At 43.0% G+C, this 25,285-nt stretch overlaps 1 protein-coding gene across 2 annotated transcripts in view; it reads right to left on the reverse strand.

Moving 5' to 3' along the window:
• Positions 1-25,285, reverse strand: part of HMGCLL1 (3-hydroxymethyl-3-methylglutaryl-CoA lyase like 1) — a 229,495-nt gene that overhangs the window by 101,578 nt on the left and 102,632 nt on the right. The window lies entirely within an intron of this gene.

Below are 25,285 nucleotides of genomic sequence, written 5' to 3' on the forward strand. Positions count from 1 at the left end.
AAAGGGGTTGTCCGGGTTCAGAGCTGAACCCGGACATACCCTTATTTTCACCCCGGCAGCCCTCCTGAGCCTGGCATCGGAGCATCTCATGCTCCGATGCGCTCCCGTGCCCTACGCTAGATCGCGCAGGGCACAGGCTCTTGTGTTTTCAATAACACACTGCCGGGCGGTAACTTCCGCCCAGCAGTGTGTTCGGTGACGTCACCGGCTCTGAGGGGCGGGCTTTAGCTCTGCCCTAGCCGTTTTACTGGCTAGGGCAGAGCCAAATCCCGCCCATCAGTGCCGGTGACGTCACCGGGCTGCCTGTCAGCCCCATGGTGAGCCCGGTTCGTCACCGGAACTCAGAAAAATTCCTTTGCCCTGCGCGATTTAGCGCAGGGCAAAGGAGAGCATCGGAGCATGAACTGCTCCGATGCTCATGTCAGGGGGGGCTGCCTGGGTGAAAATGGAGGTATGTCCAGGTTCAGCTCTGAACCTGGACAACCCCTTTAACGTCACAAGTGCCCTGACCAACACATTTACTGGGAAGGTCCACTTACCAACGGACACATGGACAAGTGCATTCAGCCAGGGACGCTACATTTCCCTGACGGTACACTAGGTGAATGTTGTGGAGGCCAGGAGCGACTCGTACCCTGGGATGGCACAGGGGCTACCGATGCCAAGGATTGCGAGCCCCAATTCCATCAGGGTTTCCTCCACCACCTAAGTTAGTGTCTTCAACCACCACTTCTCCCCCTCCGCCTCCTCCTCCTCCACTTCCACCTCCGAATTATCTGCATGCAGCACCAGTCAATCATCAGTCGGTAGCTGGAAGCAGTGTAACACTGCAGTGGGGAAGTGGCAGCAGGCCATGCTCAAGCTGATCTGCCTAGGTTACAAACAGCACACCGCTGCAGAGCTGTGGCAGGGGATAAGAGATCAGACTGAGCTGTGGCTCTTGCCGCTCAACCTAGAACCAGGCATGGTTGTGTCTGATAATGGCCGCAACTTGGTGGCGGCTTTGGAGCTGGGCAACCTTAGACACATCCCATGCTTTACCCATGTATCCAACCTTTTGGTTCAGTGGTTTCTAAAAACATCCCCCAATTTGCCTGAGCTACTGGTGAAGGTGTGCCCCGTGTGTGCACATTTCCACAAGTCACCAACAGCTTCAGCTGGTTTGTCAATGCTGCAGCAGTGCTTGAAATTGCCAGCTCCCTGGCTGTTGTGTGATGTGAGCACACACTAGAACTCCACGTTCCACATGTTGGCCAGGCTTTGTGAGCAGCAGAGGGCAGTTGTGGAATACCAGCTGGAACATTGTCATCACCTTTCCAGTCAGCTTCCGCTATTCACAAGCGTGGAGTGGGCATGGATGTCTGACCTCTGTGAGGTTTTATGAAACTTTGAGGAATCAACACAGATGGTGAGCATCGATAATTGTATTATCAGCGTCACCATACCACTTCTGTGTCTTCTCAAATGCTCGCTGCTTAAAATTAAGAATGACACTTTGCATGTGGAAGTGGTGGAAATGGGGAAGACATTACACAGGTTGATGATAGCCAGACCACCCTCAGTTCATCTTCTCAGCGTGAATTGGAGGCTGAAGAGGAGCAGGAGATGGTTGCCTCCGCTACAGAGGGTAGTACCCATAGAAGTTTAATTCCATCTTTTCTGCTTGGGTGAGCAGAAGAGGAGGAAGAGGATGAAGAGATTGGGAGTGATCCTCCTTATGACGACAGCGAAGTCTCGGCTGTTGGTACTCTGGCACACATGGCTGACTTCATGTTAGGCTGCATTTCCCACGACCCAAGCGTTATACACATTTTAAACAATGCGGATTACTGGTTGTTGACCCTTCTCGACCCCCGCTAGAGAACTTCTTATCTCTCATTCCTCTGGTGGAGATGACAAGCAAAAGGGTGCAATACAAGAAGATCCTTGTTGGAAAATTGCTCCAAAATTTTCCATCTGACAACGCTGGTGGCAGAGGCCATACTTCCTTGGCCAACCGAGGAGGGGATACAAGGGGAACACACAGCAGTTCCAACAGAGGCAGGGCAACACTCTCTAAAGCCTGGGACAGTTTCATTACACCCTTCCAGCACCCTCACCCTGATGTGCGGCCTACTGCCACAAGGAGAGAAACATTTTAGAAGATGGTGAAGCAATAAATAGCAGACTGTGTCTGTGTCCTCAATGATCCCTCAGTGCCTTACAACTACTGGGTGTCCAAGCTGGACACGTGGCATGAACTGGCGATCTACGCTTTGGAGGTGCTGGCCTGCCCTGCCGCTAGCGTTTTGTCTGAGCGTGTATTCAGTGCTCCTGGTGGCATTATGACAGATAAGCGTATCCGCCTGTCAACTGAAAATGGTGACAGGTTGACTCATATAAAAATAAACAAGGCCTGGATTGACCATGACTTCTCAACTCCACCAGGGGAATGCTGATGAACATAAAGGCACTTTACTTGTGCTGGTTTTAGTGTAGTTAATAGACTTTATTCCCATGCACCCCTTCCACCAGAAACAAGGGTATATGGTTGAATCTTCCTTTTCTCATCCTCCTCCTCCTTTTTTGTCATATCAAAAAGCATTTCTTATTCGTCACATATAATGCCTTCGCAAATATGGCCTTCAAATATAATTTTTTAGAGGATCAGCTCACCAGCAGGCCCTCACATATAATTATTTACAGGGTCTGCTCACTAGCAGGCCCTCACATATAATTTTTTAGAGGGTTTGCTCACCTGCAGTCCCAAACCTAAAATCTTTTGGCCAGTGATGCTACATTTCCCTGACGGCACACTGGGTGAACTTTGTGGAGACCGGAACTTTGCGGCGAGTCGTACCCTGGGATGGCACAAGTGTTACCGACACCAAAGATTGCGTGCCCTACTTCCATCAGGGTTTTTGCCGCCACCAAGGTTAGTGGCTGCAACTCCCCTTCTCCTCCTCCGCCTCCTCTTCCACTTCCACCTGATTTATTATCTTGCAGCACCAGTCAGCCATCGGTCAGTAGCTGGAAGCAGTGTAGCACTGCAGTGAGGAATCGGCAACAGGCGGTGCTGAAACGTATTTGCTTAGGTGACAAACAGCACACGGCCGCAAAGCTGTGGCAGGGAATAAGGGACCAGACTGAGCTGTGGCTCTAGACCACAAATGTTTTTAAATGGTCAGCTCAGCAGCAAGCCCTCATCCACAAAATTTTTAAGATGGTCAGCTCGGAAGCAGGCCCTCGTCCACCCTATTTTTTAAATGGTCAGCTCGGCAGCAGGCCCTCATCTACACAATTTTTTAAATGGTCAGCTCACCAGCAGGCCCTTGCATATAATTTTTTAGAGGGTCAGCTCATTAGCAGTCCCGCACCTAAAATCTTTTAAAGGGTCAGCTCACCTGCAGACCCACAACTCAAATCTTTTAAAGGGTCAGTTCACCTGCAGGCTCGAAACTACAATCTTTTACTGGGTCAGCTCGCATGCAGGCCCGCACCTAAAATATTTTACTGAGTCAGCTCCCCTCTAGGCCCGCAACTCAAATACTTTACTGGGTCAGCTCACTTGCAATCTTTTAAAGGGTCAGTTCACATGTAGGCCCGCACCTAAAATCTTTTAAAGGGTCAGCTAACCTGCAGACCCGAAACTCAAATCTTTTACAGGGTCAGTTCACCTGCAGGTCCAAAACTCAAATCTTTTACTGGGTCTGCTCACTTGCAGGCCCGCGCCTAAAATATTATCGACGGTGAAAAAATACGTAACTGGCCTCATTTTAGTGCCCCCTAGAGCACTCCAAGCCGCTGTTCAGAAAGGACACACATCATCGGATGAGTATAGCACTGCTTATCTTTATATATATATATTGGTATTTGCATTTTCTTTGCAAGCTCAGTCTATACAGTTCCTCTTTAGCTGCATTATCGTTGTGCAACTCATTTTATGTCTGACAGCTGAGTACCGTCTTGTGGGTGCTCCAGCATTTTGGTTTATTTTGTGTTCCGTTTTTCGATTGTCAATATGCATTTGTTGCGGAAGGGCAGCGCTTGACTTGGTTGTTCACTGGTTGTCTCCTGATGAACCTTATCCATAAGGGGAAACGCGTAGAGACGAGAACCATTCATTTAGACAAATGTATATCTTGTATATTTTGGATTATATTAAATGACCCAGGCATCCATAAGGGTCAGTATTTGTTGCAAGGGTGTTTTAAGGACAGATAGGTTAGGTACGGGGACAGAGTGCTCCCACCATCTGGGTGCATCTCTGGGCAGAGAATAGGTAAGGGACACCCTAGGGATATACTAGGGACCCCTATGGCCTTGCCCCTACTCCATCACCGTTATACCTCTTCTGGTCCTGATCAAGCCCCTTATTGCTTGTCTGTCTGTATGTATATTAGTCCCCATGTGAGGGGCTCGTTGTGATTTTTTTGCATTTCTACATTAAAAGTTATATTTTAGGTAGTTGACTTCAGTGATAGTATATTCCGCGCCTAAAATATTTTACTGGGTCAGCTCACCTACAGGCCCGCAACTCAAATCATTTACAGGGTCAGCTCACATACAGGTTCTCGTATGGAATTTTTTAGAGGGTCAGCTCAGCTGCAGGCCCTTGCATATAATGTATTACAGGGTCAGCTCACCCTCAGGCACTCACAAATAATGTTTTACAGTGTGCCATGTGGGTTGAGAGTATAGCGAGAGGACAGTTGTGATGAATTGTTGGGGAAGTTGAATTTCTTTATCGTTTCAACCATAAATTCCCAGTTAACTCTATCAAAAGCCTTTTCGGCATCAGTCCCAAGGAGTAGAAGGGGAGATTTCCTCTGTTTAGCAGCAGAAATTACATGAGTTACTCTACATATATTATGTTTCCCCTCTCTTCCTGGTTCAAAACTTCATACTTGCTCAGGATCTATAAGTTTAGATAAAAGAGCAGATATTCTATGGGCTAAGAGCTTTGACCACCACTTGAAGTCACAATTAAGAAGTGAAATGGGTCTATAATTCCCACATTCCTCTGGGTCTTTGCCCTCCTTATGGAGAACCATGATGTAAGCTCTCAAGGTTTGTTGTGGTAGAGAAGCCCCTTTGAGGAGAGAATTACACACATCAACAAAGTGTGGCAGTAAATGTTTCCTAAATTTCTTATAGCAAATAATTGGTAGTCCATCTGAGCCTGGGCTTTTCCCTGAGGGGATAGAGTTGAGTACTTTTTCTACTTCATTATATGAAAAAGGTGTTAAAAGTGCATCTTTCTCTTCTTTAGATAATCTAGGAGATTTAATGGAGTGAAGAAAGGATGTTATCCTTTCTGATAATGTCTCCTTGACACTACATTCTTCCAACTCCCCTTCAGAAAGGTTATACAGTTTGGCATAATATGCATGGAAAGCCTTCGTTATGGACAAGGTTGTAGAGGCCTTATTTGACTCTGAAGTTTTAATTGTGGGTATAAAGGTCTTTGCCCTTCTCTTTTTTATGAAACAAGACATTATTTTATTACCTTTGTCTCCATGAGCATCCAATTTATATTTTAAAAGCTGCATGGATCTAGCTATTTTGATATTTAGTAGATCTTTAACCCTCCGCCTATGCGAGCCTAAAGCAGATAAATGGGCTTCTGATTGGGTGGCCTTGTGAAGCCTTTCCTGTCTATGAATCTGGGCTATAACAGAGTAAAGCTCATTTGTGCGTTGTTTTTTGACATGTGTGCCCTGGGCTATAAGTTCTCCTCTAATAAATGACTTAGGTGCCTCCCATATCAGGGGTTTAGACACATCTGGAGTATTGTTGATGTTGAAATATTCCTCTATTTTTTTGCCCAAGTTTTGCAAACATATGGGTGACTCCAAAAAGGTATTATTAAGTCTCCATGTCCATGACCTGTTAGGTAAACATTTTAAAGATATAGTCATCATCACTGGTGCATGGTCAGAAATAACCATGGCTCCTATGTCTGCTTTGAGAATCGATTGAATGTGGGGCTCAGATAAAAATAAATAATCAATGCGATGATATGAGTTATGTACTCTGGAAAAATAAGCATAATCTTTCTCATCAGGGTGCACAAGCCTCCACATGTCAATCAAGTGTGTTTCTGCTATTGCCCTGTTCAGTTTCAACATTTGCCTTTTGGATATCTTTGTAATTTTGTGTGAAGTTGAGTCTAAAGATATGTTAAAATCCCGTTCCACAATAATCACTCCCTCAGCATATTCCTTCAATGTCCTCAGAACAGCCACTAACCAATGGACTTGGTTTTTATTTGGCGCATAAAAATTAGCAATAGTAATTTTAGTGTTGTAAAGTGTCCCTTGTATGATTAGGAGTCTACCTTCTGGATCTGCAAATAATTTGGATAGTTTGAATGGAATAGAATCTTTGATTGCTATTGAAACTCCCTTAGATGCTGATGAATGGGTAACTTGATACCATTAGGAATATGCTGAAGAAGGGAGACTTGGTATATGATTATGAGTTTCCTGCCATAAAACAATCTCCACCTTCTGTTTATATAATAAGTTGAACATCTGTCTACGTTTTTGTGGACCATTCAGGCCATTGACATTATGTGACCAGATATGTAAGTCAGCCATCGAACAACTGTGTGATGTTTCTTGATATGGTATCACCATCGACTCTGGAAAACAGAAACAAATATATACAAGAACGCAAACCAAGCATTCTGCATTGAATTGCTGATGATATGATAAACATATAGGGTACTCTCATCTCTCCCAGCAGACACCATCTCCTTCTTCCATTAACTACAGCCAAACTTATAGCCTCAGAGCCCCAGCCAAGAGAGACAACGAGCACCAAGTGGGGGGGAACCATTATCAGCCTAATAGTCGACTGCCTATTTACATTTTTACTTGGGCCTGGGGATCCATGTGGATATAAAGTGTTGCATTTATAACGCACTTTAGATAGGGAAAAAAGAAGAAAGGAAAGATAGAAAGAGTAGAGCAGAAAAGCAATTTGTGCAAGTTAAGACTGTGCTATAATGCCTAACCCTCTCCAAGAGACATGTACTATAAAGTAAGGTAGATTCTTGGGACTAATTCCTTCTCTAAGAGGAAGCACTCTTGAATATAGGCAAATAAAATAATAGAGATATTGTAAAATAAACATGTTAAACCAAGGCTTTAGTCCTACAATAATTGTAAAGGATATGGAGACTTGACTGTACGGGAACTTTCAAAGTCCACATATCTAGCAGCTTTACACCTTCCAGTCAGTTTGATGTCTCAGGGGACAGTACGCTTATGCTGGATCTTCTTTGTCTTGGGAGATTTTGCCTTCCGAACCACTTGCCACGATGGGGTTTGGGTAGGTCTTGCAGCTGTGAAACATAAGACACCAGAAGCCATGGAGAAACTTCCGCCGGATTAATGCCCAACTTGTCCCACGCCTCCGCTAGATCAGATGGTGTTCTAATAATGATTTACTGGTTATTTTTGATTGTGGACAGGCAGAAGGGAAACAACCATCTCACTATGAGCTTGTGTGCCCTAAGAGCGTCTGTGAGCAGTTTCATCGCTCTTCTTTTAGCTACAGTATTTGGGGCCAGATCTTGAAATATTTGGATTATACGAAATGCCCTCATATCTTTAGCAGCTTGTAGCAAGGCAGCTGTATTTAGGAAGTTTAATAAACCGCAAATGACATCCTTCAGCGGGCCACCAGGAGGGGTTTTAGGCGCTAATCCTCTGTGGGACCTTTCTACCACTATTTAGTAAGCTCTCTCTTCTCCGACTAGCGAGGAAAAATGGTAGATACCGCTCGAGGTAGGCCCTCCACTGATGCATGTGCCGGTACGCCTCTTTTTCCTCTTGCATTTAGTCTCATGATCCTCAATTTGCAATAAAACTGCATTCGAGGTGTGTTTGGTATGAATGTAATAAAAGTTCCAATGATACACTGTGTTGTATCACGGCAGCTTGGTCCTCCTCCAGCGCCACTACGCGGTTCCCGATTTGTTTGATGTCGGTTTTGATGCCCCCGATGTCCCTTTGTAGCGGAGATAGTGCTTTATATAGGATTTTCTTGAAGGTGGTGGCTCTGGAGAGAGGTAAGTCTTGAGTGTCCCCGGCAGCTTCCGACATGGTGCAGGAACTTTCACCATCTGACTCCTCGTGTGAGGACGCAGGTCTGCCGCTTCCTGGCGCCATCTTACTTCTACATGCTGGGGATGCACCTCGTTTCTTGAGGAATTTATCCATGTCTGGTAGGTTCTTTCCCACTTGCGATGTTCCCAATCTGCTCTCGTTCCTCTCCCGGGCAGATTTAACCATGCTAAGAGTATTGTTGGACATGAATATTCGAATAGCGAATATTAATCACGAACATTGGCACTTCTAGAATTCACAAATATTTAGAATATAGTGATATATATTCGTAATTTCAAATATTCCCAAAATTTTTTCATCAGTAACCTCCCTTATTACTTGTGGGCCAATGAGAAGGCTGCAACGTCTTTGTCTGAGTTAAGCAACATCCCTAGCAACCAATAGGAAAGTTGCCTACCCCTTACTATATAAGAACCTCCCCAGCAGCCCTTGTATGCAGTATTTTGCAGATCTCAGAGAGACAGCATTGTTATTGCTGTGCTCTCTGCTTTACTGTGTCGATACATTAGATAGTTAATTAGTTAGCTTATATATATAATACGGATAGTTAATGGGAGAAAGTCAGTGTAGGTTAGATAGTGATATAATGTAGCTGATAGGTTCTGCTGTCCATACATACATGCTACACACAGTGCTGTATGTATGTATGTACAAACCGGATTCCCAAAAGGTTGGGACACTATACAAATCGTGAATAAAAACTGAATGCAATGATGTGGAGGTGCCAACTTCTAATATTTTATTCAGAATAGAACATAAATCACGGAACAAAAGTTTAAACTGAGAAAATGTACCATTTTAAGGGAAAAATATGTTGAATCAGAATTTCACGGTGTCAACAAATCCCAAAAAAGTTGGGACAAGGCCATTTTCACCACTGTGTGGCATCTCCCCTTCTTCTTACAACACTCAACAGACGTCTGGGGACAGAGGAGACCAGTTTCTCAAGTTTAGAAATAGGAATGCTCTCCCATTCTTGTCTAATACAGGCCTCTAACTGTTCAATCGTCTTGGGCCTTCTTTGTTGCACCTTCCTCTTTATGATGCACCAAATGTTCTCTATAGGTGAAAGATCTGGACTGCAGACTGGCCATTTTAGTACCCGGATCCTTCTCCTACGCAGCCATGATGTTGTGATTGATGCAGAATGTGGTCTGGCATTATCTTGTTGAAAAATGCAGGGTCTTCCCTGAAAGAGATGACGTCTGGATGGGAGCATATGTTGTTCTAGAACCTGAATATATTTTTCTACATTGATGGTGCCTTTCCAGACATGCAAGCTGCCCATGCCACACGCACTCATGCAACCCCATACCATCAGAGATGCAGGCTTCTGAACTGAGCGTTGATAACAACTTGGGTTGTCCTTGTCCTCTTCGGTCCGGATGACATGGCGTCCCAGATTTCCAGAAAGAACTTCGAATCATGACTCGTCTGACCACAGAACAGTCTTCCATTTTGCAACACTCCATTTTAAATGATCCCTGGCCCAGTGAAAATGCCTGAGCTTGTGGATCTTGCTTAGAAATGGCTTCTTATTTGCACTGTAGAGTTTCAGCTGGCAACGGCGGATGGCACGGTGGATTGTGTTCACTGACAATGGTTTCTGGAAGTATTCCTGAGCCCATTCTGTGATTTCCTTTACAGTAGCATTCCTGTTTGTGGTGCAGTGTCGTTTAAGGGCCCGGAGATCACGGGCATCCTGTATGGTTTTACGGCCTTGACCCTTACGCACAGAGATTGTTCCAGATTCTCAGAATCTTCGGATGATGTTATGCACAGTTGATGATGATAGATGCAAAGTCTTTGCAATTTTTCGCTGGGTAACACCTTTCTGATATTGCTCCACTATCTTTCTGCGCAACATTGTGGGAATTGGTGATCCTCTACCCATCTTGGCTTCTGAGAGACACTTTTATACCCAATCATGTTGCCAATTGACCTAATTAGTGTTAATTGGTCTTCCAGCTCTTCGTTATGCTCAAATTTACTTTTTCCAGCCTCTTATTGCTACTTGTCCCAACTTTTTTGGGATTTGTTGACACCGTGAAAATTTGAATCAACGTATTTTTCCTTTAAAATGATACATTTACTCGGATTAAACGTTTGATTTGTCATCTACGTTCTATTACAAATAAAATATTGACATTTGCCATCTCTACATCATTGCATTCAGTTTTTATTCACAATTTGTTTAGTGTCCCAACTTTTTTGGAATCCGGTTTGTATGTATGTACGCTACATACATACATACATAGTGCTGTGAGGTCCCAAGTTCACAACAATACTTAGTGCACCAATCACTAATAAGTAGTCAGACCTGTTAAAATGTGTAGTTGCTCGTATTGCCCAAAATATTTGCATCATTAGTGGCAATTTTGCAATTGCGAATATATTGGAGCACTCTAACTGTATATGAAGCTATTGTAATGTTCTGCCGTGCCAACCATTTTCCCCAGTCTCTGGAAAATTCTAGCAGCTTGTAAAATTTAGCTATAGTGACTCACGTCTGTATTTTGTCCGCATTACATTGCCAATTTTTCGTGATCAAGAAAATAATCTCTAATTCACGAATATATGTCGATTATTCTACCAAATATTCACGAAATATAGCAAATTTGAATATTGCCCCTGAGGCTCATCACTAGTCATGAGGGATTTAAGCTCGTTATGCTGAAATAAGCAGCAGCTATGGTGAGGAGCTCTGAACTCAGGCAGCCATCACAGCATGCGGCTAGCTCCGGTCCCCTTCTTTTATACAACTTTTAAGTATTATTTACATAAAACCAGAAAACATTCAATTTGTCTCAGCTTTTAACTTGCAGACATCTACTGAGGACTGCCTAACATTACACAGCTTGGTGCCATCTGCAAAGACAGAAAATGTGTTATTAAATCCCATTCTCTGTATTATTAACAAATAAGTTGAGCAATTGTGGTCTCAAAACTTTATCTTGCGGTATACCATTCAGAGGATGAATATCCGGATACAATTTTTTCATCTAATTACAAGCATTACTTTCTAAATCATTAGACCTTAATTAAAGGGGTTGTCTCATCATAGACAATGGGGGCATATCGCTAGAATATGCCCCCATTGTCTAATAAGTGCGGGTCCCACCGCTGGGACCCGCACCTATATAGAGAATGGAGCCCCAAAAGTAAAGGAGGGTGCACTGCACAAGCGCAGCCGCCCTCCATTAATTTTCTATGGGTCCGGTGAAAATTTCCATCGAGCCCATAGAAGGCATGATATGGAAATCTGATATGGTCGTCTGATCTGAGGTCTGATTTTTATTTCTATTTTTTTTTCTCCTCTAAAACCTAGGTGTTTCTCATAAAGCTTACAAAAACAGTATAACCATGATATTCCTACTAATGTTGGATATTTTATGTGAAAGACAATCAGCATGTATGGGTGTACATGGTCTGCAAGGATATATTCATACCCAAATCATTTCAAAATGCTGTCCACATGGATGAGTGTGCCACCAACAGCTTCAGTTCTTGTAGCAATAATTGCAGGGAGTTTGTTTTCTGATGTTTCTCGCTTGACATGCCAACTAGAGATGAGCGAAGTTTTGAAAAATGTGATTTGGCAGCTTCACCAAAGTTCATGCAGAAATTTGATTAGTTCGAAATTAATTTGTCACAAATCGCTATAAATCTGGTATACCCAGCCCAATCTGACTGATCATATCCATACCAATCTCAGTGTGAAGGCTTGGTTTTTAAACTGCAGGGAGTATGTAGGAGACTGCTGAACTACAGACTCTGCTACAATTTATTGCCATGTACATAACTGTGCAGTGCACCAATATTCAAGTAGTGGCCCCATGCCAGAGTGGGGTGGGTGGCAGCAGCAGCAGTGGTAGTGGTCTAACATAAGGAGCGTGGAGTTCCAAAGGGGTGAAAACGTTGCATTATTTACAGCTCTTGTAGTTCAGTGGAAAACTTGAGGAACTGAGTGACAATGAGATTGAAGGCAGGGTGCATGGGTCAGCCTCTGATGCAGAGCAGACAAAATGTTCTTCCAATTATCAGTAACCATGAATCCTATCTCCAGTTGGCAAGGAGACATCCAGTGTTTGATTTCTTTACTGATGACACTGAGCAGTTCCTCCCCAGTGTGGCTCCATTCAGCCAGGCTGACGAGGCTGGAAGACCACTGTGAACTGTGCCTAGAGGAGGGAGTAAGAATAAGGTGGAGGATGGGGAGGCAGAGAAAGACAATGGAGTAGAAATCCCAGCATTAGAACACGGCATTGTCATCACCTGGCCAAGTCACTGGGCCAAAATGACATTTACCCAGTGAGCTGTGAACGACCTATATTGTCCTTGACCATATTTACTCCATATGTCAGCGCTAGCATGAACTCTACCAGACACCAAGAGACCCAAGGACTGGCCCACTTTCTGTTCATCGTACGTGTGCAGGGTTGGTACAGATTTTTTGGAAAGTAATGTCAGCTTGGGAATCTCCACCTTGGGTGGACTAAAGCCATGAGGACAACCATAGTACATGAGATGGGAGAGACTGTAATACCAGCAACTTGGCCAGGTGCACATTCTGCTTCTGCACCACTGGATAAGTGCACGCATACTGTTGCCTTTTTGCAATTGCCTCGGTGATTGATTGCTGTCGAAACAAGTGATGAGAAGAAGGAGGAGCATCAGAGCAAAAGACGACATTGAAGTCGATGGGAAAGAATGACAGCTTCCTTCTGTGACGTTGACAAGCCCTGCCAGCTGGAGAGGGGTGCAGCCTGGTACGAGATGCAGTAGTTGTTGCATCTGGCTGTAACACTAAATGAGTGGCATGGTTTTCCCACACCACTTTATGGTGGTGCTCAATGTGTTGACGTAGGGCTGACGTGCCTACATTAGCATTCTGGCCGTGTATCACCATCAGCCCACATATCCTGCATACTGCCACACTTACATTCAACTGTGACTTTGCGAAAAATTCTCATGCTGGCCAGTATTTTCCCTCCACAACTATGTGATCTACTGGCACATCATTGGGGACACTATGGGGGGCATCTACTGGGGACATTGCTGGCACATGTGGACACTATGGGGGCATCTACTGGGGACATTGCTGGCACATGTGGACAATATGGGGGCATCTACTGGGGGCATTGCAGGCACATGTGGACACTATGGGGGGCATCTACTGGGGACATTGCTGGCACATGTGGACACTATGGGGGCATCTACTGGGGACATTGCTGGCACATGTGGGCACTATGGGGGCATCTACTGGGGCATTGCTGACACATGTGGACACTATGGGGGGCTTCTACTGAGGACATTGCTGTTACATGTGGACACTATGGGGGCATCTACTGGGGACATTTCTGGCACATGTGGACACTATGGGGGCATCTACTGGGGGCATTGCTGGCACATGTGGACACTATGGGGGCATCTACTGGGGACATTGCTGGCACATGTGGACACTATGGGGGCATCTACTGGGGGCATTGCTGGCACATGTGGACACTATGGGGTCATCTACTGGCACATCATTGGGGAAACTATGGGGGCATCTACTGGGGACATTGCTGTCACATGTAGACACTATGGGGGCATCTACTGGGGACATTGCTGGCACATGTGGGCACTATGGGGGCATCTACTGGGGCATTGCTGACACATGTGGACACTATGGGGGGCTTCTACTGAGGACATTGCTGTTACATGTGGACACTATAGGGGCATCTACTGGGGACATTTCTGGCACATGTGGACACTATGGGGGCATCTACTGGGGACATTGCTGGCACATGTGGGCACTATGGGGGCATCTACTGGGGCATTGCTGGCACATGTGGACACTATGGGGGCATCTACTGGGAACATTGCTGGTACATGTGGGCACTATGGGGGCATTTACCAGGCACATTATATAGGGGTGTTTTATACTTGCACACATTATGGAGGCACTATGGGGACATTAGATCAACTGGGGGCACTGAGGAAATGTTTTGTACTGGCACACAGAACGGGAGCATTTTTGAACTAGTGCACATTATTATTATTATTGAAGGTGGTAGGTGAGTTGTTAAGAAGGTATGAGAATGATGGAAAAGTAGAAACCTAAGATGTCTTTTGTCAAACTGCAGAGACAAGAGATGGGTGAAAAATCATCATGGCGGTCTGCTCTCAAAGGAGAAGATGAAGAAAGAGAAGGTCTGCATCAGAGGAGAAGTCACTTGATATGTGGTGCTGTATTCTGGATAGCACAGAATATAATATGTATGCAAATATGTATTTAGTGCTAGGTACAAATGTGTATAAAATGTATATGGTGTAGGTAAATCTACTGTAAGTGTAGCCTAGGGGTCATTTATATACTGTATGGTGTATATTGTATATGTGTTTATGTGAGTGTAGTGTCTATATAGTCTGTTTATGTATGCTGTGTTGTGTTGCCGCATATTTGCCGTTGAGTAGGGAACCTGTTCTTAAAAATTTTAATCCCACCCCTGTGCACACCTTATATACCCATTAAGACAGCTCCCTGTTACAGCTTATAGACAACACCTTTCCGATTTTTCCATTAGATCAACAAGGTTCTCACTACTGTCCTAGATGACGGATGTTGGGGCAAACAAGGACTGAATTTGTTCATGCCTTATTCTTTGTTGTACAAGGAAATACACTAATGCCAGAGCGACAAGTGTAAAGGTCTGTGGTGAAGTTGGATGAACCTAAAGTTCCTCATTTTTTTCTTGCTACATTTTGGTCGGTTGTGAACATATATTTTAAGCTCAGTTTTGCATACCACAGAAAAACTACAACAGAATAAGTACTGTTAGAATAGAATTTACAATGTCAGAGCATGAAGCAGAAGACCAGTCCAGATGGCTGAAATGTGTTATTCCTTATTATGTCTCAAAATATTCTATACAATAAAAAATGTTAGATTAAAGACCTGGATATGTTCCAGAAAGTGCCTAAATAGCTGCACAGATGGGATTTGGATTTTCTAGTTATTCAGCATTTTGGAAATTTCTAAAAATTACCAGAATCATAAAAAAAAAAACATTCCAAATACATTCTGGCTGAAATTTGTATTATTATTTAGGGCCCATTAGCAAATAACGTAAGGGCCCATGACTGGCAGCAATTTGGGTATTGTCCCCTTTAAATCTCTTTAAGTCACGGAAAGGGCTACTTAGGGAGTTAAGGCAGGAGTTAATTGGCCAGGGTTTACATTTCCCTCCAACCCGCCCCCTTTTTTCCTTGTTCCTTTCTTGTGATTCAGTCAGTGTTGCTTTCAATGTCACAGCAAGTAGGTTGGTAACCCTTGAAGGGCCATAGAGAGTATGGTACCCAATGTTATAGTGACAGCTGGCATAAGGCCATGTTTTGGATAGCACAGTAGATAAATCTCTGCTGCTTTTTGCACTTTAATTAAATAAAGTTGAAAATGTTTTATACGGTTTTGTTTAATAAAGCTGGGGCCAGCACATGCGTCACCCCAATGTTTTGTGGTTGTCTATTTGTTCCATGTTTGGTTCAGTGTGGGCTTGCTGGCCACTTTCGAGACCAGTGTGCTGATAGGGGTGGGTTATTAGATTATTATGCAGACAGTCTTCGTTGTTCTTGTGGCAAAAAAACCCCATCAATATGGGGCAATATAAAATGTCAATACAAATTTTAATTTAAAGCAAAACCCCAAACTATTTTGTTAAAGACAGGGAAGCATTACTCACCAGTTCAATTTCCCAATACTCCAGCAATGCTGCTGTGTTGCTTCCAGCAATCTCTGTTTCCAGTTCTGCAATGCTGACATCCCTGACTACACCATATGACCATTGTAGCCAATCACTGATGTCAGCGGTCATGTGGGATGTTCCGGTACTTCAAGACTGAAGCTGAATTGTATCAGATGTGAGTAATCATGTTGGATTCTTGGGGTCAGTCACCAGCCCAAAAAATAGGTGCAAGATGTGATAGGCTAATTACCGTATTTGCTGTAATACCTTAGCAACCAATGACATGATGTAAAAAATAATATATTTCATAAAGTTTTTAAGAAATGTTAAAAAAAATCTAGAAAAAAATAAAATAAATTCTCTATTAACATATTACAAAATATAAAAATATACATAACTGGTATCACCACACTTGAAAATTTCCAGGATATTATTTACCCCATCTGATAAACTGAGCAATTAAATAAAACAAGATCAAAAAGTCCTATGTACAGGTATTCAAAAGTGGCACAATATAAAAAAAAAATGAAACTACAGCTTATTTTGCAAACTACAGATCTCTATTGCTGAAAATGAGAAAAATATCTAAGTAGGTATGGGTGTCAGAAAAATAAGGTACAAAAACAACTCCTCATAGGGCTATATTCATAGACAAATAGTTAGAGTTCTTTGAAGGTAAGAATGAAAAGCAATAACCTCAGTGCCAAATTTGCCTTGGTCCTTGAAGGGTGTCTGTAACCAGGTTTGGACTATTATTTGCAATAAAATATGCATAATTAAGATTGACATTTTATATTATTTTCCTTCTGGCCCTTGTATGCCCTCCCCACACTTAGACCTGTGCTAAATACATTACAGGACTGCTATGCATGCACACAGGAGTCCTCTCCATTATGTCAGCACTGCACAGCAGTCTTGACTATGTATTTCAGCACAACTATGAGTGATGACAGTGGGGGAAGGTGGGTGGGCAGAAGGAAAATAAAAATGGTGATCTGGACTGCGGTACCACTCATGCATTATTTCAGATAATAGTCCAAAATTGTTGTGACATATTTCCTGTATGGGGTTAAAAATATGGCATCCAGACCTATGTATGGGCACTTAAGAGTGGCCCCAGTTCCATATAATGTTAAAGGCTATGTACACCTATGGGAGAAATGTTTTTTATTATTGCATTGTACTCATTTTAAACAAATTTATATATATTTTTTAATTGATCTTTATTAAAAATATGGAGTCCTTTTTCTGTACAGAGCTGAGATGCTCAAGTAGCATCCTTTGGATTTTCAGTATTTTCCATCATTTGGGGAGCTCACGGACTCCTTATCTCTGCTCACTGACATTATGAACACTCATTATACTGTAGCTCAGTTCTTATCTTACTGATAAGAATGTGATTTTAATATGTGTTTATGACCTCTCAGTAGTTTAGAGATAGGGTTTATTAGATGACAATGAAAGTGCCAGTCACAAAGCTAATAAAACAGTTAACCTTTTGTGAGAGAACATCTCAATATTTTTTATATAGGTCAATTAAAAAATTTATTTTAGCCAAAAATGAGTAAAATCATAAAATCATAAGAAAATTGCCTCCGAAGGTATACATAGCCTTTAAGTCATCTAGAGTACCAGGACCAATGAGGTGAGTTAAATAATGCCAATGCACTCCCAACTTCGTGTTTAGACTAAAAGCCAGTTAGTTATAAGTTTAATACCCCAGAGTGGTATTAACATTTCTTCACCTTGCTACTCTAATTATAATGTTATCTTTTTATTTATTCAAGGCCCTTTGTACATGTAATGTGCCTGGTTCAGATATATGGCAGAGAGATCTCTAGATAGAATGGAACTTGCATTCCATTCTATCCATTTTGGGCAGCAGTGGTCCAGTCCTGTTTCCTACCTAAGGGAGGGGTTGCAGTTCTAGTTTATTCCTGTCTAGTTTAGACAGTAGAGCAGAAAAGGCTTGCCAAGATGTAGCAATGAGAGGAAAGTTCCCCCTCCTGCAGCAGGAGTCCTTCCAGAGGGAAGCAGCTCATACAGTACCATGACTCCTTGCAGATTTACCTACAGAATATTGCGAGGGGATCAACAGCCATAGGCACCCCACTCCAGAGATACCAGAACAGTCCTAAAGTCCAGCTGCCAGAATAAAGCCAAGTTAAGCACAGCAGAGAGAGAAAGCAGAGTACTCAAGTTTGGTTGACAGTTTATGCAAAAACCTGCTGGAACCAAGAGAAAGACTAAATATTGTCTAGATGCAAGTTTACTCAAGTAAAGCTGTTCAACTTTATAAGATCTGGGCTCGATTTATTCTCCATCTCCACCATTTCTCATCCCTTTTATTGCTTCGGAGCCAAGCCCTGGGGAGGAGCACCATGATACACAGAGACTATTAGGCCGCACCACACCACTCAGCATCCTATAAACTTGGGACGCGATTGGCCCTGGGGGGCAGCACATTGTACAAGTAAAGAACCTTTCCTAAATGCTCTGTGTGCTTGTATAAATTTACATTTATAATTTTCATTCTTCATTGAGTTATGACCTTTAGAGTTTAACTAATTAGTTAAATGTTATGAAAAATTTTTAAACTTGCAGATGTACTTTTTTTAATCTCGTTTCAATGGCATATCTTTTTTCAAACTATTAATGTACTTTGTTTCACATTACCTCATAAATGTATATTTCCTTTTAATAAAACATAACATTTTAGAAATATTTTTCGAGATATTGTGTTGTTAATTCTGGTTTATAAGTTTTGTCAATGCAAATATATTTTATACCTATCTGCAGCATACACGTAGGTGACGATTGCTAAAACAACGAGACTTCTGGGACCAGATGTGGTTCAGAATACACCAGGAATGGTGTGAATAGAGCCACACTATCAATCCTAAATTAATAATCTGTGAATTGACAAATAGTAATATAGTAACATGGGGGGGGGGGGCATTTATTAAGACCAGCATTTTAGACTCCTTTCTTAATAACCCCTATAATTGGCTATGGATCCGCCAAAGTTACGAAGAGGTGCCAGCCTCTACATAATTTAGGTGCATCTAGCGCCAGTCTAAATGTTAGAATGGTTCCTAGCTGTCTTAAATTTTGACCATTTTCTATGCTTAAAACAGGCATAGAAAATGATGAATGACACGGACCTGCCGGCCTGCCTCTTCCATGCTTTGTGTTGCAATCTGCCCCATAAATACGCCAAATATAGGCATATTTCTGGATAGTAAATGACCCCTATAGTTTGTAAGGCAGAAAAAAGACATACGTCATCTACTTCAGCTTATTATCTTGCAAAGCTGATCCAGAGGAAAGCGAAAAATCCTGTTAGGTAGAGGCCAAAATTCCTTATTTTAACCTTTTGCCTAGTACCCACGACGTATAAGATATAAAGAGCTCCTATTTGTAACCCGACGTATAAAAGTTCCAGGTTACATCGCAATCTGCAGACGGCCCTTGCTACTGCAGTCTGCTGTGACCATGCTGCATTTAGCTGCAGTCACAGGGAGAACTCCAGAAGTCAGCAGGAGCAGTCAGCCTTTGATAGATCCTTGCAGCACCCTTCTACAAGGATATATCACAGTGTTAAATGTAAAATCAGTCAGGGAGCGCTTTTCCTTATGTAAAAGTGCCACCTGGTGGCTGTAAAATGAACTTTCATCTGCAGGATGTGAATTAACCCCTTTCTGCCCTGACTGTGACAGGAAGGGGTTAAATCACTTAAAAAAATAACAAGGTAAAAAATAAATAAATTCATAATTATATATATTTTTTAAAATAATAAAGAGAAATAAAGAAAATGAAAAATAAAAAGTTATAGCAATAGTTACTACTATTAGCAATGGTATACCCATACAAACTCCCCCCCCCCTTTTTTATTCATAAAATGTATTAGTTTATATATTTATTAGTTTTAGCAACAGTATAGTGGAATTTGTGAGTGTAAAATATACAAACATACACACATTTTATATTTTAAAAATCCAGGTATTCGTTTTAGCAATACTTTGTAAAGCAGTGTTTTTTCTGCATAACACATACAAATGTACTTTTTGCAATTATAAAAAAAAAAATATTTAAAAAAATAAAAAATAAAATGTCCACATTTCCCCAAGATACCTTACGGAAACAACATACAAAAAAATCACTTTGAAGGGGCTTGAAATGTTTTGGCACTGTATAACAGTTTTCTGGCAGTATGGTGCCATAGAACCAGCAATACGAAATAGGCCATCAAATACGCTACAGTCTTTTGAAGTCTTGTGGTGGGCCCAGCCAATAGATAAATTAAATAAATAGCATCCATTTTCAGGGTACAAGCATATAGTAATGGTTTTAGAAATGTTATTTCAGAAGACTTAAAAGTAGGCAGACAATGTCATAGAGCAGCAGGAAATGCTAGCAGAATGCTTGGGTGTATAGGGAGAGGCATTACCAGTAGAAAGAGGGAGGTGCTCATGCCACTCTACAGAGCACTAGTGAGACCTCACTTGGAGTATTGTGCTCAGTACTGGAGACCATATCTCCAGAAGGATATTGATACTTTGGAGAGAGTTCAGAGAAGAGCTACTAAACTAGTACATGGTTTGCAGGATAAAACTTACCAGGAAAGATTAAAGGAACTTACTATGTATAGCTTGGAAGAAAGACGAGACAGAGGGGATATGATAGAAACTTTTAAATACATAAAGAGAATCAACAAGATAAAAGAGGAGAGAATAGTTAAAAGAAGAAAAACTGCTACAAGAGGACATAGTTTTAAATTAGAGGGGCAAAGGTTTAAAAGTAAAATATCAAGAAGTATTACTTTACTGAGAGAATAGTGGATGCATGGAGTAACCTTCCTGCAGAAGTGGTAGCTGCAAATACAGTGAAGGAGTTTAAGCATGCATGGGATAGGCATTAGAGATGTCGCGAACATAAAATTTTCCGTTTGTGAACAGCCGAAATGGGCGAACCGCCATTGACTTCAATGGGCAGGCGAATTTTAAAACCCACAGGGACTCTTTCTGGCCACAATAGTGATGGAAAAGTTGTTTCAAGGGGACTAACACCTGGACTGTGGCATGTCGGAGGGGGATCCATGGCAAAACTCCCATGGAAAATTACATAATTGACGCAGAGTTGGATTTTAATCCATAAAGGGCATAAATCACCTAACAATCCAATTTCTTTTTAAACAACGTGGTTTAAAATATCCAGTGTGTGTATACACAATCAGGTATGATGTTGTATCAATCAGGTAGTGTAAGGGTTACGCCCGCTTCACAGACATTGACAGACCAAACTCCCCATTTAAGGCACCGCAAACCACCGCAAACAGTCCATTTGCCCAACCGCAAACTTCCCATTTGCACAAGGTTGGATACAAGCTAGCCATGTCCCGTTGATGTCATTGAAGGTTTCTTCCTCCACCCAGCCACGTACAACACCAAGGGTCCCGGAAAGGTGAATTGAATTGATTCTTTGAATGGGGAGATGGTTAAAAAAAAGTTGGCTCCCTCCCCTTTGTTTGAATCCACGGTCACTGCATCTGTGTCGTGCAATTTACTGTCCCATCCGATATGAGTGCTATTTCCTGTAGTTCTCTCATCTCATCAGTTTAATCCCTGTTACGTCCCATATCAGGGTGGGATTGCCTTTTGTGAAAAAAAATTTAGGCCGGGTATCTTCGACTGCCTTCACAGTGACAGACCAAACTCTGATACACCAAACTGAATTGATTTTAGGGACCGGGAGATGAAAACAGCAGCTTGGTTGGTCCTCTTACTCCCAAGTTGGGGCACTGTGCGTGCACGGAGCAATGTGCTGTGACACCCTATATGAGTGGTCTCTTAACTAGTCCTATTCCTATCAGTTTAATCCCTGTTACGTCCTCTATCCGGGGACGTGTGTCGAATTGATTAACCATTGTCGAATTAACGAACCATTACGACATCCTGGAAAAATTTAGTTCTGAGCTTTGTACTTGATTTGTATTGGAATTGTTGGGGATTTTTAAAATTGTCTGCATTATTTCTAATAAACTATTAAGAGACTTTATTGTGATTTTTTTTATTTTATGTATTAAAAACCCACCCATACAACTTAAAAAAAGATAAGTAAAAAAATGTACGTTTTTTCTATGAAAAAACATCCAGCCGTCCCGATCGCTTTTGGTCTGATCATAATGAAGCAACGGCCTTCTCATCTGGGGTGTGGCAACATTGCCAACACACTCAGAGGTGATGATCGCTTCATTGTGATACGCAAGCCCCTTCACCACAACAAGGTAACGATCACGAAAGGGGAATTGACACTTGTATGTGCCTTTTTTTTGTTTTGTTTTTGCACCCACAGTGCAGCACCAGAGGCCACATGCCTGAAAAACAATGTTATTGTTGCAGCCGCTGTTGTAGCAGCGGCCGGAAAAATTTGATGTTTTCAAGGCAGAAAGGTGACTCAAACATTGTGGCTTGAACCCTAGTTGGTGGTGGAGAATTCACGAAAGTCATCCAGTATGCAGACATTAAATACAGCAGCGTGAGGACCATTTTGAGGCCTAGGCATGTCAGGCCTTTTGTTAGTTAAACGTATCCCCTACTCACAGTCCCTTCGGGATCCAAGCCTCATTCATCTTAATGAAAGTGAGGTAATCAACACTTTTTTGACCGAGGCGACTTCTTTTGTTAGTGACAATGCCTCCTGCTGCACTGAAGGTCCTTTCTGACAGGACACTTGAAGCGGAGCAGGCCAGAAGTTCTATCGCAAACTGGGATAGCTCAGGCCACAGGTCAAGCCTGCACACCCAGTAGTCAAGGGGTTCATTGCTCCTCAGAGTGTCGATATCTGCAGTTAAGGTGAGGTAGTCCGCCACCTGTCGGTCGAGTCATTCTCTAAGACTTGATCCCGAAGGGCTGTGGCGATGTGTAGGACTGAAAAAGCTCTGCATGTCCTCCATCAACAACACATCTGTAAAGCGTCCTGTCCTTGCCGCCGTGGTCATGGTAGGAGGAGGATTACTTTGACCTCTTCCCCTGTTAGATTCCCGTTGTGCTGTGACATCCCCCTTATAAGCTGTTTAAAGCATATTTTTTTGTTTGGTTTTGAACTGCTGCATCCTTTCTGACTTCCGGTAATTTGGTAACATTTCCTCCACTTTCTGCTTTTACCGGGGGTCTAGTAGCGTGGCCACCCAGTTCAGGTCGTTCTCCTTCATCCTTTTTATACGAGGGTCCCTTAACAGACATGACAGCATGAAAGACCCCATTTGCACAAAGTTGGATGCTGAGCTACTCATTTCCCATTCCTCCTCCTCACTGATGTCATTGGCAGTCTGTTCTTCCCCTTAGCCATGTACAAGACCACGGGTCCCAGATAGGTGACAACAACGAGCACCCTGGGATGCCTGCTGTGGTTGGTTTTCCTCCTCCTGAAAGCCACATTCCTCCTCTGACTCCTCTTCCTCATACTCCTCTTGCAGCGTTGCCGCAGGTCCGGCAAGCGATGATGACAAGGCTGTTTCTGGTGGTGATGGTGACCACAGCTCTTCCTCTTCCTCTTCACGCTCATCTACAGCCTGATCCAGCACTCTTCGCAGGGAATGCTCCAGGAAGAAAGATGGTGCCTTTGGTGCGACTGACTAGGTTTGTCATCTCCTCAAAAGGACGCATGAGCCTACAGGCATTGCGCATGAGCGTCCAGTAACGTGGCAAAAAAATTCCCAGCTCCGCAGAGGCTGTCCTAGCACCCCGGTCATACAAATACTCGTTGACGGCTTTTTCTTGTTCGAGCAGGCGGTCGAACATTAGGAGTGTTGAATTCCAACGTGTCGGGCTGTCGCAAATAAAGCGCCTCACTGGCATGTTGTTTCGGCGCTGAATGTCTGCAAAGTGCGCCATGGCCGTGTAGGAATGTCTGAAATGGCCACACACCTTCCTGGCCTGCTTGAGGACTTCCTGTAAGCCTGGGTACTTAGACACAAAGCGTTGTACGATGAGATTCAACACATGTGCCATGCACGGCACATGTGACAACTTGCCCAAATTCAATGCCGCCAACAAATTACAAAATTGTCACACACCACTTTGCCGATCTCCAGTTGGTGCGGGGTCAGCCACTGATCCACCTGTGCGTTCAGGGCGGACAGGAGTGCTGGTCCGGTATGGCTCTCTGCTTTCAGGCAAGTCAACCCCAAGACAGCGTGACACTGTCGTATCCGGGATGTAGAATAGCCCCTGGGGAGCTGGGGGGGTTCAGTTGATGTGCAGCCAGACGCCGCAGCAGAAGAGGACTCAGCCGAGGAGCTTATGGAAGAGGATGGAGTAGGAGGAGTAGAGGAGGTGGCAGTAGGCCTGCCTGCAAGTAGTGGCAGTGTCACCAACTCCGCTGCAGAGCCACGCATTCCATGCTTGGCAGCCGTCAGCAGGTTGACCCAATGCGCAGTGTAGGTGATATACCTGCCCTGACCGTGCTTTGCAGACCAGGTATTAGTGGTCAGATGGACCTTTGCCCCAACACTGTATGCCAGAGATGCCATGACTTCCTTTTCAATCACCGAGTAGAGGTTTGGGATTGCCTTATTAGAATAAAAAATTTGTCCGGGTACCTTCGACTGTGGTGTCCCAATAGCGACAAATTTTTTGAAGGCCTCAGAAAAAAAAACAGACTGATGTACCAGCCCTGAAAAGGGCTTTTTAGGGTGCTGTCTGGATGCTGTCCTTACAACAGATGAGTCTGTGGACACAGAACACTGCCGTAGCTAACGCTTTCCCTATTGAATCAGCAGCAGCTACACTGTCCCTCCTCTCTCTGTGAATGCAGATTCCGAATGAATCTAAAATGGATGCTGTCCTGGAGGTGGGAGGGTCTGGGAGGGAGGGTCTGCTGCTGATTGGCTGGAATGTGTCTGCTGACTGTGAGGTAGTGGGTCAAAGTTTACTCAATGATGATGTATAGGGGGCGGACCGAACATTGCATATGTTCGCCCGCAGCGGCGAACGCATACAAGCTATGTTCGCCGGGAACTATTCGCCGGCGAATAGTTCGGAACATCACTAATAGGCATAAGGCCATCCTTCATATAAGATAGGGCCAGGGGCTATTCATAGCATTCAGTATATTGGGCAGACTAGATGGGCCAAATGGTTCTTATCTGCCGACACATTCTGTTTCTATGTTTCTATGTCTTGAAACCATTTGTAATAGAATACAAATTGATAAGAAAGGTAAAATATGTATTTTTTTATAATTTTCACATTTTTCCTTAAATATTCTTTTAAATATTATATCCATCATCTAATGGCACAAAAGAAAGGTCTAAGGTAACCAGTGAAAAATAGTAAAATACATGTAGGTTGGCTCAGAAATTAATCAGTTATTTGCAATTAGATAGCCCCATTGTTACAACTTAAAAAAATGGCCTGGTAAAGAAGGGGATAAACACTC

The sequence above is a fragment of the Bufo gargarizans genome, chromosome 4 (genome assembly GCF_014858855.1).
Source record: "Bufo gargarizans isolate SCDJY-AF-19 chromosome 4, ASM1485885v1, whole genome shotgun sequence".
Taxonomy (NCBI): Eukaryota; Metazoa; Chordata; class Amphibia; order Anura; family Bufonidae; genus Bufo; species Bufo gargarizans.